Source organism: Canis lupus, chromosome 5, assembly GCF_048164855.1.
Source record: "Canis lupus baileyi chromosome 5, mCanLup2.hap1, whole genome shotgun sequence".
Lineage (NCBI taxonomy): Eukaryota > Metazoa > Chordata > Mammalia > Carnivora > Canidae > Canis > Canis lupus.
In genome coordinates this window covers 57,550,719-57,561,892 of record NC_132842.1, presented here as the reverse complement: position 1 = coordinate 57,561,892, position 11,174 = coordinate 57,550,719, and the positions used below count along the sequence as shown (strand labels likewise).

General features: G+C 51.7%; 1 long non-coding RNA gene across 2 annotated transcripts; it reads right to left on the bottom strand.

The window, feature by feature from the left end:
* Positions 1–371: 371 nt before the first annotated feature.
* On the bottom strand, positions 372–5,264 carry LOC140632997 (uncharacterized). 2 transcript variants are annotated; one of them, XR_012030631.1, is made up of 4 exons: positions 5,021–5,264; positions 4,676–4,894; positions 3,803–3,982; positions 372–915 (listed from the first exon to the last, which is right to left on the bottom strand). It is a non-coding gene; the product is annotated as an uncharacterized lncRNA (long non-coding RNA). The 2 variants fall into 2 exon arrangements; XR_012030630.1 differs by having other exon boundaries at positions 4,676–5,264.
* Positions 5,265–11,174: the final 5,910 nt, after the last annotated feature.

Below are 11,174 nucleotides of genomic sequence, written 5' to 3'. Positions count from 1 at the left end.
AGTTGAAACCGATGGTCACTTACCATTCTGAACATCCCAGAAGAGTTACTCTAGATTTGCTCTGCCCACACTCTACAGATGGAAGGGCAAACCTGGATGACGGCACATCTGTTTACAACATGGTTTAGTGAATATTTTAAGCCCGCTGTTGAGACCTACCACTCAGACAAGATTCCTTTCAAAATATCCCTGCTTGTTCACAGTGCACCTGGTCACCCGGGAATTCTCACGGAGACGTGCAATGGGATGAATGCTGCTCTCATGGCTGCTAACGCCACATCCATTCTGCGGCCCACGGATCAAGGAGTAATCTAAACTTTCAAGTCTTATTTTCTTTTTTAAAAGATTTTATTTATTTATTCATGAGAGACACAGGCAGAGGGAGAAGCAGGCTCCATGCAGGGAGCCCGATGTGGGACTCGATCCCCGGTCTCCAGGATCACGCCCCAGGCTGAAGGCTGTGCTAAACCGCTGAGCCACCAGGGCTGACCTCAAGTCTTATTTTCTTAAGAAATACATTTCCTAAGGCTACAGTTGCCATAGACAGTGATTCTTCTGCTGGATCCGGGTCAACTGAAAACCTTCTGGAAAGGATGCGCCATTCTAGATGCCATCCAGAGCATTTGTGATTCATGGGAAGAGGTCAAAAGAGCAACATGCACAGAAGTTAGAAAGAAGTTGATTCCAGTCCTCACGGAGGCCTCTGAGGGGTTCAAGACCTCAGTGGAGGAAGTAGCTGCGGATGAGGCGGGAACAGCTAGAGAGCTGGAATCTGAAACAGAGCCCGAAGATGGGACTGACCTGCCACAATTTCATGGTCGGATTTGGATGGACAAGGAGTTGCTTCTTTTCCATGAGCAAAGAAAATGGTTTCTTGAGAGGGGAACTACTCTTGCTGGAGACGCCGTGACGATGCTGAAATGACAAAGGATTTAGGACGTCACATAAACTTGGTTGATAAAACAGGGCACGATTTGAGAGCATGGGCTCCAGTTTTTAAAGAATGTCCACTACGGGTAAAATGCTGTCAAACGGCATCACGTACTACAGAGAAACCATTCATGAAAGGAAGAGTCCATTGATGTTGCAAATTTATTTTGTCTTGTTTAAGACACTGCCACAAGCCACCGTAGCCTTCAGTGGCCACCACCGTCATGAGTCAACCACCAGCAACGTGGAGGCCAGACCCTCCACCGGCAAGAAGATCACAAGTTGCTGGAAGCTCAAGTGATGGGTTAGCATATTTTAGCAATAAAGTATTTTTTTAGTTAAAGTATATACATCGGGTTTTTTTTAGACATAATGCTACTGTACACTTAACCGACTACAGTAGAGTGTAAACACGGCTTTTATACGCACTGGCAACCCAAAAAAATTCATTTGGCTCACTTTATTGCAGTTGTCTGGAGCCAAACCCACGAGCTCTCCGATGTATGCTTGTATCTATTTAATTCCAAGGGCCAATGCCAACGCCACCTTTCTCTTCCCCTCAGGTAAGAAGGCAGATCTGAGAGGAACGTTCTTATGGGGCCAACCTTCAATCTCATTGACAGTTAAAAAATAAAAACATATGCAAACCTGGGGGTTTTGTACTATTCTGTGGATGTACCCCAGAACCCACTGCAATTTTGCCAAGGTCTCCGTTTGGACAGAGAGCACCGCCTGGGAAGTGGGGAGCTCTGTCTCTGAAAAGGCTGGGACATAAGGAAAACATGACAGGATGGGTTTTACAGCCGGATTATGTGTTTTTTTACACGGGAAAAGAAATGGCGAGTCAAAAAAAAAATTATTTAGCGGCTTCTTCTAGGAATGTCAGCAATACGGTTGTGGTGGTTGTAACAGAGACTCTCTAGCTAAACACTCTTGGTTTTGGAGGCTCGCCCACGTACGGGATGGCACCAGCCATGGCCGTTGGCTACTTCAGTCACCCACAGCAGGCCATACCTCCTGGAACCGATGCCTCTGGGTCATCCCCTCCCGTGATTCTGGGCTGCCCTGTGACCACTTTAACCAGCAGGGAAACTGTGCCAATGGCCTGACTCGTTTCAAGAAGGCCTCAAAGTTTCTATTTTTGCTTCTTAAATATCCTGAGCTGCCATGCGAGAAGTCTGGCTACACCGCTGGAGAAGCCACATGGGGAGGTTCAGAGGAGACGCCCCACAAGCAGGAAAAGCTGCAGGACTACATAGAGAGAGACAGCAAGTCTAGGAGTCCCAGCCTCCAGCCAAGTCCAGACCCTGGTCTCCCCACCCGCGGAAGGCAGCCACACGATGACCACCTGCAAATCCATATGGAACAACTAGGAGAAATAAAATGGTGTTTTGTTTTTAGGCCACTACTCATCGGGGTGGTTTGTACCCAGTAACAAATGACTGAAGCAGCATCACCTCCCCGAAGCACATCTACAAGCTCGGGTTGGAACCCCGGCCGGTACGGCTACCACAGCCCTCGCCCACCCGCCATGGTTTGCCAAAATGGCCCGGACTGGCCTCCGGGGCCACAGGGAGTCCTGGACTCCTCCCACCTCCGCTCAGCACTGCCACCTAAGCCGCCTAACTCCAAGCCCAAAAAATCCAACTTTCCCAGGTCCCTCCTGCTGACTTGGTCAGGCCAGCTGGAAGCACCCCTGATAGGAGCACCCCTGCCCATCCTCCTCATCCTGCCTCCCAAAAGGAATTCATGGAATCTTTGGAAACCCATCAAAAAAGCTGGTCCAGTGTGTGTGTGTGTGTGCACACACGTGTGCACCGGGGGACTCTTAACCACAAATAGATCAAGTCTTATTCTAGAACTGTGGCCAGAAAAATGAGTTCCTGGCATCTCCAATTGGAATCTGGAACAGATTTTCCCATAAAAAAGCAGTATTATACGTGATTTTAGATACTATTAGAACTAGCGTTCAGCTACACTGCTGGTTAAATAGGTATTTAGGAGCTGCCCTGGGAACATAATTACCTTTTATGACATTGTCCTAATGAGAAACAAGATCCAAATGAGTGCCTTCAGAATGGACCTTTGGAAGCAGCCCGACTGTACATTGGGAAGTCCCATTCCATATTGAACACCAGTTACGTAGTCGATGGTGGGGGGTAAGTCAGAGGAAAAAATAATATGGTGACCTCCTCCCAAAAAGTCGTAGTTTCCCCGGGAGGCCTAACACGCGAGGAACAATAAGCAAAGCGGTCAATGGGCAATTCTGGACTCGTGTGACCCCGAGCAGTCCGCGCCTCCCAAGTTGCAAAAGCAAGCCCAGAACTTAGACTCCTTACATGGGCTTCCAGGCACCTGTTTCGAGAGGGCTTGTGGACACCTGTTGTCCAGAATGGCCCACAAGCCACTCCCTGTTACCGGGAAAGGAGTGGGCGGTAAAGAAGGCACCGGCACCTGAGCTGGCTATCCAGGAATGAGCCTAGGTGGGGCCCGGAGCTTGGGAGCCAACTACAGGAGGCCACCAGCCTGGTGGCTGGACCCAAACCCAGGGCCCCTGCCTCTGGCCTCGTAAAGGGCCGCCCAAGAGGCCCCACCACTTGCTTCCCAACATGTGGCCTGGGAACATCTTTACTGGAATCACGTAGTGGGGGCACGGACTAAAGATCCTGGTTCTTTGGCCACGACCTGGAGCTTGGGAATCTCCGTGACCAACCAACTCCACAGCGGCTTCCTCTGCGGCTGCAAGTTCCGAGTTTCTGTTCCAAACCGCCCCGCGCGCCCGCCCGGAGATGCAAGGGCCCCACCAACGTGCCTGGGGGGCTGTTACCCCTGGCAACCTAGGGGGGTCCAGACGCGGGTCTCAGCCCCTCACCTGCTCCCCCTTGGGTAGCCTTGTAAGGCCCGGTGCTAGAGGAAAACACGTTCAAACCTCTGGGTGTGGGGCGGGGGCTCTCGCACACTCCTGGCGCTTTCTGGCTCTGTCTCCGTCCCGGGCACAGCGGCGAGCGTGCGCCGCCAACACGGCTGCTGCATCTGGATGGAACCTCAGCATCTGTTGTAAAAGAAGTGAGGTCTTCAAGCGAGACCTCTTTGGGGTGGCGTGGTGCCGAGTGCGGTGGGACGCCCATGTAGGGCCCGGGACGCAGAAACGCTGAGGCCAAGGCCCTAGGGCCAGTGGCCACGGAAGGCCCGGACCTCCTGCGACGCTCGCAGCCCGACATGGTGCCCAGGGTGGCAGCTGCAGCAGGTGTCGGCGGGTCGGGCCGGGTCGCCGCTCCCGGTCCAGTCCCTTTGCTGACTCGTGTTTCTGGTTTCGCTGCACAGAACTCCCTCCCCTCCTTTACTCCCTACTCCCCCCCCCCCCTTCCTCCCCACGGTGACTCTGCCCTCTGTCCTTCACTCCACACCAACACCCACAAGCCTGCTCTCTCCTCTCCTCAGCCTTCAGGCCGCCCCTCGCCCCGTTCCGCATGGGGAGCAGCAGCCACGGGGCCGCAGCCAAGGCCCACCGCCTGCTGGGTGCCCAGGACACCCTGCTTCATGACACTCAGGGACAGCGGGTCACTGGCCCCAGGGACCCCACGTGTGGCTCCCCCGCCAGCAGCCCCCTCCCTCTGCTCCCCTGCCCAACGCCCCACAGTGCAGCCCCAGCTCTCCCGGTGGCCCGAGGCCATCCCACCTCGGCTCACCGTCTGGGCCAGGCGGACCGTGAGCGCAACAGGCACCCCAGCTGCCCTTGCCCCACCTGCTGTCCAGGGACCTCGTGCAAAGCCGCCTTTGGGCCACTCGCGGGGCCAGTGGCCTTCCTTCCGCCCGCGCTGTGGCTGTTCAGAGCCCGTCTTTGCATCCAACGGTCAGAATCTTTCCACGGTGGCATCTGATTCACTTTCCCTCCTATGTGTGCATGTGCGTGTGCATGTGCGTGTGGTCCAATGCACCAGCTTCAAGGTTTTCAGAAAGCTTTCTTTGGAGAAAAATAAACAACCGCTGTGATGCTAAGTCTGAAACCTGCGTGACCTCCGTGGGCCCTTCGTGCATCCTCTGGCCCTCCACTGCTGTGTCAGAGAACTCCCGACCCCACCATCCTCACCCTTGGGCGATGCGTGCGCCTCCCACGGGGCTCAGCAGAGGGAAGCCCCCGCCTCCGCCCCACGGGTCACACTGCAGGGGGCACGCGTGCTCTGGGCAAGCTCTCTCCTCGCCGGGCACCTCTCCGCCTCCCCAGCGGCTCCGCGATGCTGCTCCTGCAAGTGCCCCTTCCCTCCTGAGAACGGGGCCTCGCCCTCCATCTCTGTGCCAGTCCGTTCCAACACCATGAAATACAGCATTACAGCTTCCTTCTTAAAAAAGCAAAAAAAAAAAAAAAAAAAAGGGCAGCCCGGGTGGCTCAGCAGTTTAGTGCCTGCCTTCGGCCCAGGCCGTGACCCCAGGTCCCAGGATCGAGTCCCACGTCGGGCTCCCTGCATGGAGCCTGCTTCTCCCTCTGCCTGTGTCTCTGCCTCTCTCTGTGTGTGTGTCTCTCATGAATAAGTAAATTAAATCTTAAAAAAAAAAAGGACTTCTTACCTCCATTTCCCCTCTCGAGATGGTGCCCGTTTCTTATTTTTGAGGGAAAGCTCCTCCAAAGACCCATCTTCCCAGTCGGCACCCCCTCCATCCTTGGCCCACAAGCCAGGGTCAGGACTGCTTCTGCCCACGATGCCCCCAAAATCACGTCGCCTGCAGGCAACAAACCAACTCACCTGTTCGAGGCCGGCGGAGGCCAGGAGCACGTGGCTCTGGCATGGTCCGGGGCACCGGGCACCACGGGCTGGTTTCCAGCACGCTGCAGCCTCCGCGTCCCTCTGGCCTTCTACGGGGTTCTGAGCAGACCTCTCTTACCTCCACGGTTCCTAAGCCACTGGTTTTCAGCAGTTCCAGACAAGGAGACGCCAGCCCGCCTGGTGCCGAGGGACCCGAAGGACCCGCACCCGCCCGCCCGTTTCTGGCCCCGGGGGATGGGCTGCCCAAGAGTCTGCTTGTCCGCCAAGCTCCCGGGCGGTGCTGCTGCGGAGCTGGGACCGCAGCCGAGTGGCAGCGCCTACACGTTTCAGTTATTATTCACTTTGGTGATGACAGTACGTGCTTTCGGGTTTAATATTCCCATGCACTGAGGACACTGAGGCCTCTGCCCAGGACCTCCGCCCAGGCCTCCGCCGGGACCACAGGAGGACCTCTGCCCTGACGCGGGGCCACCCGTCCCACTGCCTAATTCACCTCCTGGGCGTTAACAGGTTCAGCCTGAACTCCCCGGGGACCCCCCACCCCAGCCCCGGCCCGTCCATTGGTTTTCTCCTCAGTCTGCGGTAACGTCAGCCTTCCCATTTCTCAAGCCAGAGCCTCGGGAGTCATTCAGGATTCCCCTTCACTTTTACAGCCCCTCCAGCCCTTCAGACAACCGTACTGCTTTTTTTTTTTTTTAATTTATTATAGTCACACACACAGAGAGAGAGAGAGAGAGAGAGAGGCAGAGACATAGGCAGAGGGAGAAGCAGGCTCCATGCACCGGGAGCCCGATGTGGGATTCGATCCCGGGTCTCCAGGATAGCGCCCTGGGCCAAAGGCAGGCACCAAACCGCTGTGCCACCCAGGGATCCCAACCGTACTGCTTTAAAGCAGAAATAGATCTGAATTCAGTCGGTTCGCTCCTTCTTTACGAGGCCACTGGTGCTCCTGGGATGAGGGGAGATGCTCCCGGGTACCCCCGCTGCTGGAAATATTTCTATGGCCTGGCTGAAGCTTTTTTTTTTTAATTTATTTTTATTTATTTATGATAGACGTAGAGAGAGAGAGAGAGAGAGAGGCAGAGACACAGGCAGAGGGAGAAGCAGGCTCCATGCCGGAAGCCTGACGCGGGACTCCATCCTGGGACTCCAGCATAGCGCCCTGGGCCAAAGGCAGGTGCAAAACCGCTGAGCCACCCAGGGATATCCTGGCTGAAGCTTTCTGAAAGTCCATTTGCATATAGTGTTTTGTTGTCGTTGTTTTCTTAAATTTATAGCAAGTGACTGTTAGATGAGTAATGTGTTAGGTACAAAGGAACACACTCTGTTGTAAAAGGACCAGCAAAGCATAGTCCCTATGTCACAGTGGTTGTGAAATACTTAGAAATACTTTAGGCTAGTCTCTAAGTGAAACCTCTTTACTATCGTAGAACTTGAACTTAGGCCCAGTAGTTAGGAGTGTGTGCTCAAAGGACGGACTGGAGGGGTCATATCTTTGCTCTCCCATTGCCTTGGTCAAGTTCCTCTAAGCTAGTTTCCTCATCTGATTGTGAGGTTGGGAACTGACCTAAAGGACGTAAAGCAGCACCTGGCGCCTAACTGGCTGTGCTCAACTAACTATACTGTGATGGTTCGCTACTCTTTAGCTCATCATCCTGAGACAGGGAAACCAAGGGGACCCCACAAAAAATCCTTTTCAATCCTTTTCCTGCACCTTTTCTTGCAAAGACCTGCACCCTCACCTCATATACACCTTTTGAACAAACATTGTCCCTACAAAGATCAAGGGGTTAATGATTTATCTGGAGTCTTCAGCACAATAGATGACATCTAAGGAATGACAGGGCAGGGTCATCATGAACATTTTTCCAAAACTCCAGACTCATCAAGACCTCTGGCTCCAAGGTATAAGTCACTTACGGAGAAGACCTAAACACTCTTTGTCCCTGGATGCCTGGAAGGATATGTGTGCTGGGCCACAATCCTCGATGAAAACCCCAGACCCCAAGCAAAGACAAGATTCACTCTCCTTTCCTTTCTGAATCTCTCAGATGCTCTGTCTGTATCTGCACTGTCTCTATGTCGTCAATAAACTCTGCTCTCACTTCCTCTCAACGTGTGTTTGATTTCCATCCTGCACGAAGCCAAGACCCTCCTGGCTGGTCCTGGTGGGCGCCACTCTGGGTCCTCAGACCCCGCCAGCCTGCATCAATGCTGCTGGATGACTTGTGGGCTTCATTTTACACTCCCCGGTGTGCAGAGCGGATTTTTTTGGCCTCCTTTAGTCATAATGGAGAACTGTAGTTGAATTTAGCCATTGAAATGTTAGCTCTCTAAAAAGAGGATGCTTACAGGCCAGAAAATTATTTTTAAGTGAATCATTGGGTAGGAAAACAACAGGCCTTCCCTCCCATTTGACACCTTTCCTTTGCGTTTTTAAAGGGAGATTCTTATGTTTCGCACATTTTCTTCTCTGACGGTTGCTTTTATGCCTGCCTGATTTCTCAGTGTGGAAGACCCTCCTTCCAAAAAACTAAAAATAAAAAAATTTTTTTCAAAAAGACCATCCTTCCATCTGAGTGCTAGCAGTCACTTTGCACCCTAGGCCAAACATTCGAGGAGTCTGTGCAAACCTACCTCGCATAGTCAGGACAACGGGTGTGCATTTGTATGCACAGAAAGGACAGATCAGCTTTCATGATGGGCGCTGCTGATTAGACGACACATGTGAAAGCTTGAGAACTCACTTGCACAGGGTTATGGAAAGCCTGATGCCTTCAGCCCGGGCCCTGAGAGGCTGGGGGCTTGGAGGATGCATGGCTAGCACCTCCCCCAGGCTCACTTTGCCTCCAGCAGAAGTTTGATTGACACTTACTGCCTAGGTGGTTATTACCAAGGCATGTTTGTTCTAGACAGTATAGACATCCGTAGTAGTTCAAAGCTGCTTTGCAAGTGATGCCAGGTGAAGCTGCGGATAGGAACAGGAAGGCCCCAAAAAAGGCTTCGCTCAATCTCATGATTACTAGGCCTGCAGCTTATCACTGTTTTTAAAGGCCTGCTCACCTAGACACCAATATCCACATCCATAAACGTGCCTGAGCTAATGTACATTCTCTTCCGTACAGACCACCCGGTGAATGATAATATTACTAATAATCATGCTAATGCCATCTATTGGCTCCTGACTCTGCCTCAGGCATCACCCCAAGGGCTGGCTGCATGGGCATGTCACTAGTGCAGTTGTACAGGGCCCCGTGGTTGGAAGAATTCGGAGGGTTTATAATGATTGGGATTGCTTTGAGATTTTTAATAATTTTATCGGTGAGTTTTCATTTTCTAAGTCAAGTCCTATGAGACAAAGGAGTATATACCTGGGTCTTAGAGAGTTAGCTCAAACATCTTTCTGCTGCCTACTATCTCTCGGTCTCCCCACTGATGGGGTCTCAGCCACCCACTCCCCTGCTCCCTAGTCGCCAGGACCCTGCCTTGCCTCTCCACCTGTGTTTAGTGACCACTGAGGCCTCTCAGGCCCTGGCATGAAGAGTGAGGTCCTGTGCATGTGCCTCATGTGCCCTGGGAAGGGGCACGGCAGCAGCCATCCCCACCCTGGGCTGGCAACCCCAGGAGCATTCATCAGGTGACCCTGCTGGGCACGGTTTCTTGCCCACCCCTGATCCAGTTACTAAGTGGGTCTCCCGGAAGAGGCTGCAATTCTTTAAAGGCAATCACCTGTCCACCATGAGTGGGATAATAGGCCCATAAGAAGGGGAGATGCCGGGATCCCTGGGTGGCGCAACGGTTTGGCGCCGGCCTTTGGCCCAGGGCGCGATCCCGGAGACCTGGGATCGAATCCCACATCGGGCTCCCGGTGCATGGAGCCTGCTTCTCCCTCTGCCTATGTCTCTGCCTCTCTCTCTCTCTCTCTCTCTCTCTCTCTCTGTGACTATCATAAATAAATAAAAATTAAAAAAAAAAAAAGAAGGGGAGATGCCTGGTCTAATTTCCCTGCCTCTACCGACGGCCACAGGGAGGGCGTCTGGGCATCCAGGGGGCTGTGCACAGGTACCAAGTCACAGAGAGTGGCTCTCAGATGTCTGTAAGAGCTGATAGTCACCCAGGATGTATTGCATACTCCGAACCACCAAAGAAAGGAAAAAACCTTATATTTTAGTATCTTTAGTGGTACTTTCCCCCAATTTTTTGAACAGGCAGCCCTGCATTTTGCATTGAGACTTGCAAATTGTGTGGCCAGTCCTGTTCCTTTCCATTTAATGTGACTTGTAGTCACAAAGCCACCAGTAATGGAGGCTATATTGTTTTTCTATCATTTTATTTTACTTTATCTTCACCATGATAAATGTATCCCCTATTTCCCCCATCACCACACCCATCTGTCCTCTGGGAACCATCAGTTTGCTCTCTGTAGCTAATAGTCTAGTTCTCTAGCTAATAGTTTCTCTTTCTCTCTCTTTTTTTTCTCCCTTTGCTCATTTGTTTTGTTTCTTGAATTCCACATATGAGTGAGATCATATGGTGTTTGTCTTTCTCCGACTGGCTGATTTAGCTTAGCGTGATACTCTTCAGCTGGATCCATGTTGTTGCAAATGGCAAGATTTCATTCTTTTTTTTTTTTATGGCTGAATAATATTCTGATGGAGGTTGTATTTAAATCCGTGTAGACCCACTAAGAACTGCTGTTAACTCTGCTACACATATCTCAAGTCATGGCCCATTGGGTTATATGGTTTTCCCCTCAGTTGTCTTAACCCCGACTCTGCACAGCTTGCAGCATCTTCCCATTTACGTACATCATAAAATCTATTCACGTATCATTTGTAAATGGAGCTTGATAGAGTGTGCATTTGGCAAGGTGGGAAAGGAAGTAAGATAGCATTTAAGCCATAGGAATAGATGGGAATAATCAAAAAGGCACCGTGATGCATAGAGAGCAAGAGAGAAAGCTGTTTGGAAGCTGTGACTCGTTCAGATTGCACCCCAGTGCATTGCCAACTGTCAGCAGCGCTGCCTGAGCAGATGGGCAGGTGCAAAGTCGTGACGATGAGGAACACAGTAACAACACCATGCCGGCCATGGTTTCCTCACAAGGTGTCCTATTCATCTGTGAGACAGCTAAGCACTTTTATTAAGCATTTTAGAGTCTCTCTAATCTATTTAAGGCATTTAGATTTTACATTTCCGAACAGATGGCAAAAATGGAGTAACTGTGTATGTTGTTGGGCACGTGTGGGGAAGCAGGATGTGGGTGAGGAAGCAGAGGAGACTTTATGACATTGAGAGCAAGAATGAGAAGGTGCAGCTTTTTTCCTACTCACTTCTTGCTTCGTTTATTCTTTATCTGCGCTCCATTTTTCAACTTGGTGAGATCCATATGCAGCATATAAAAAGCTGAGCTCTCGCTGTGGGTTAATAAAGATGCTGAGATCCTCACTCTGTAGAACTGCTGATGGAGGCAGGAATCCT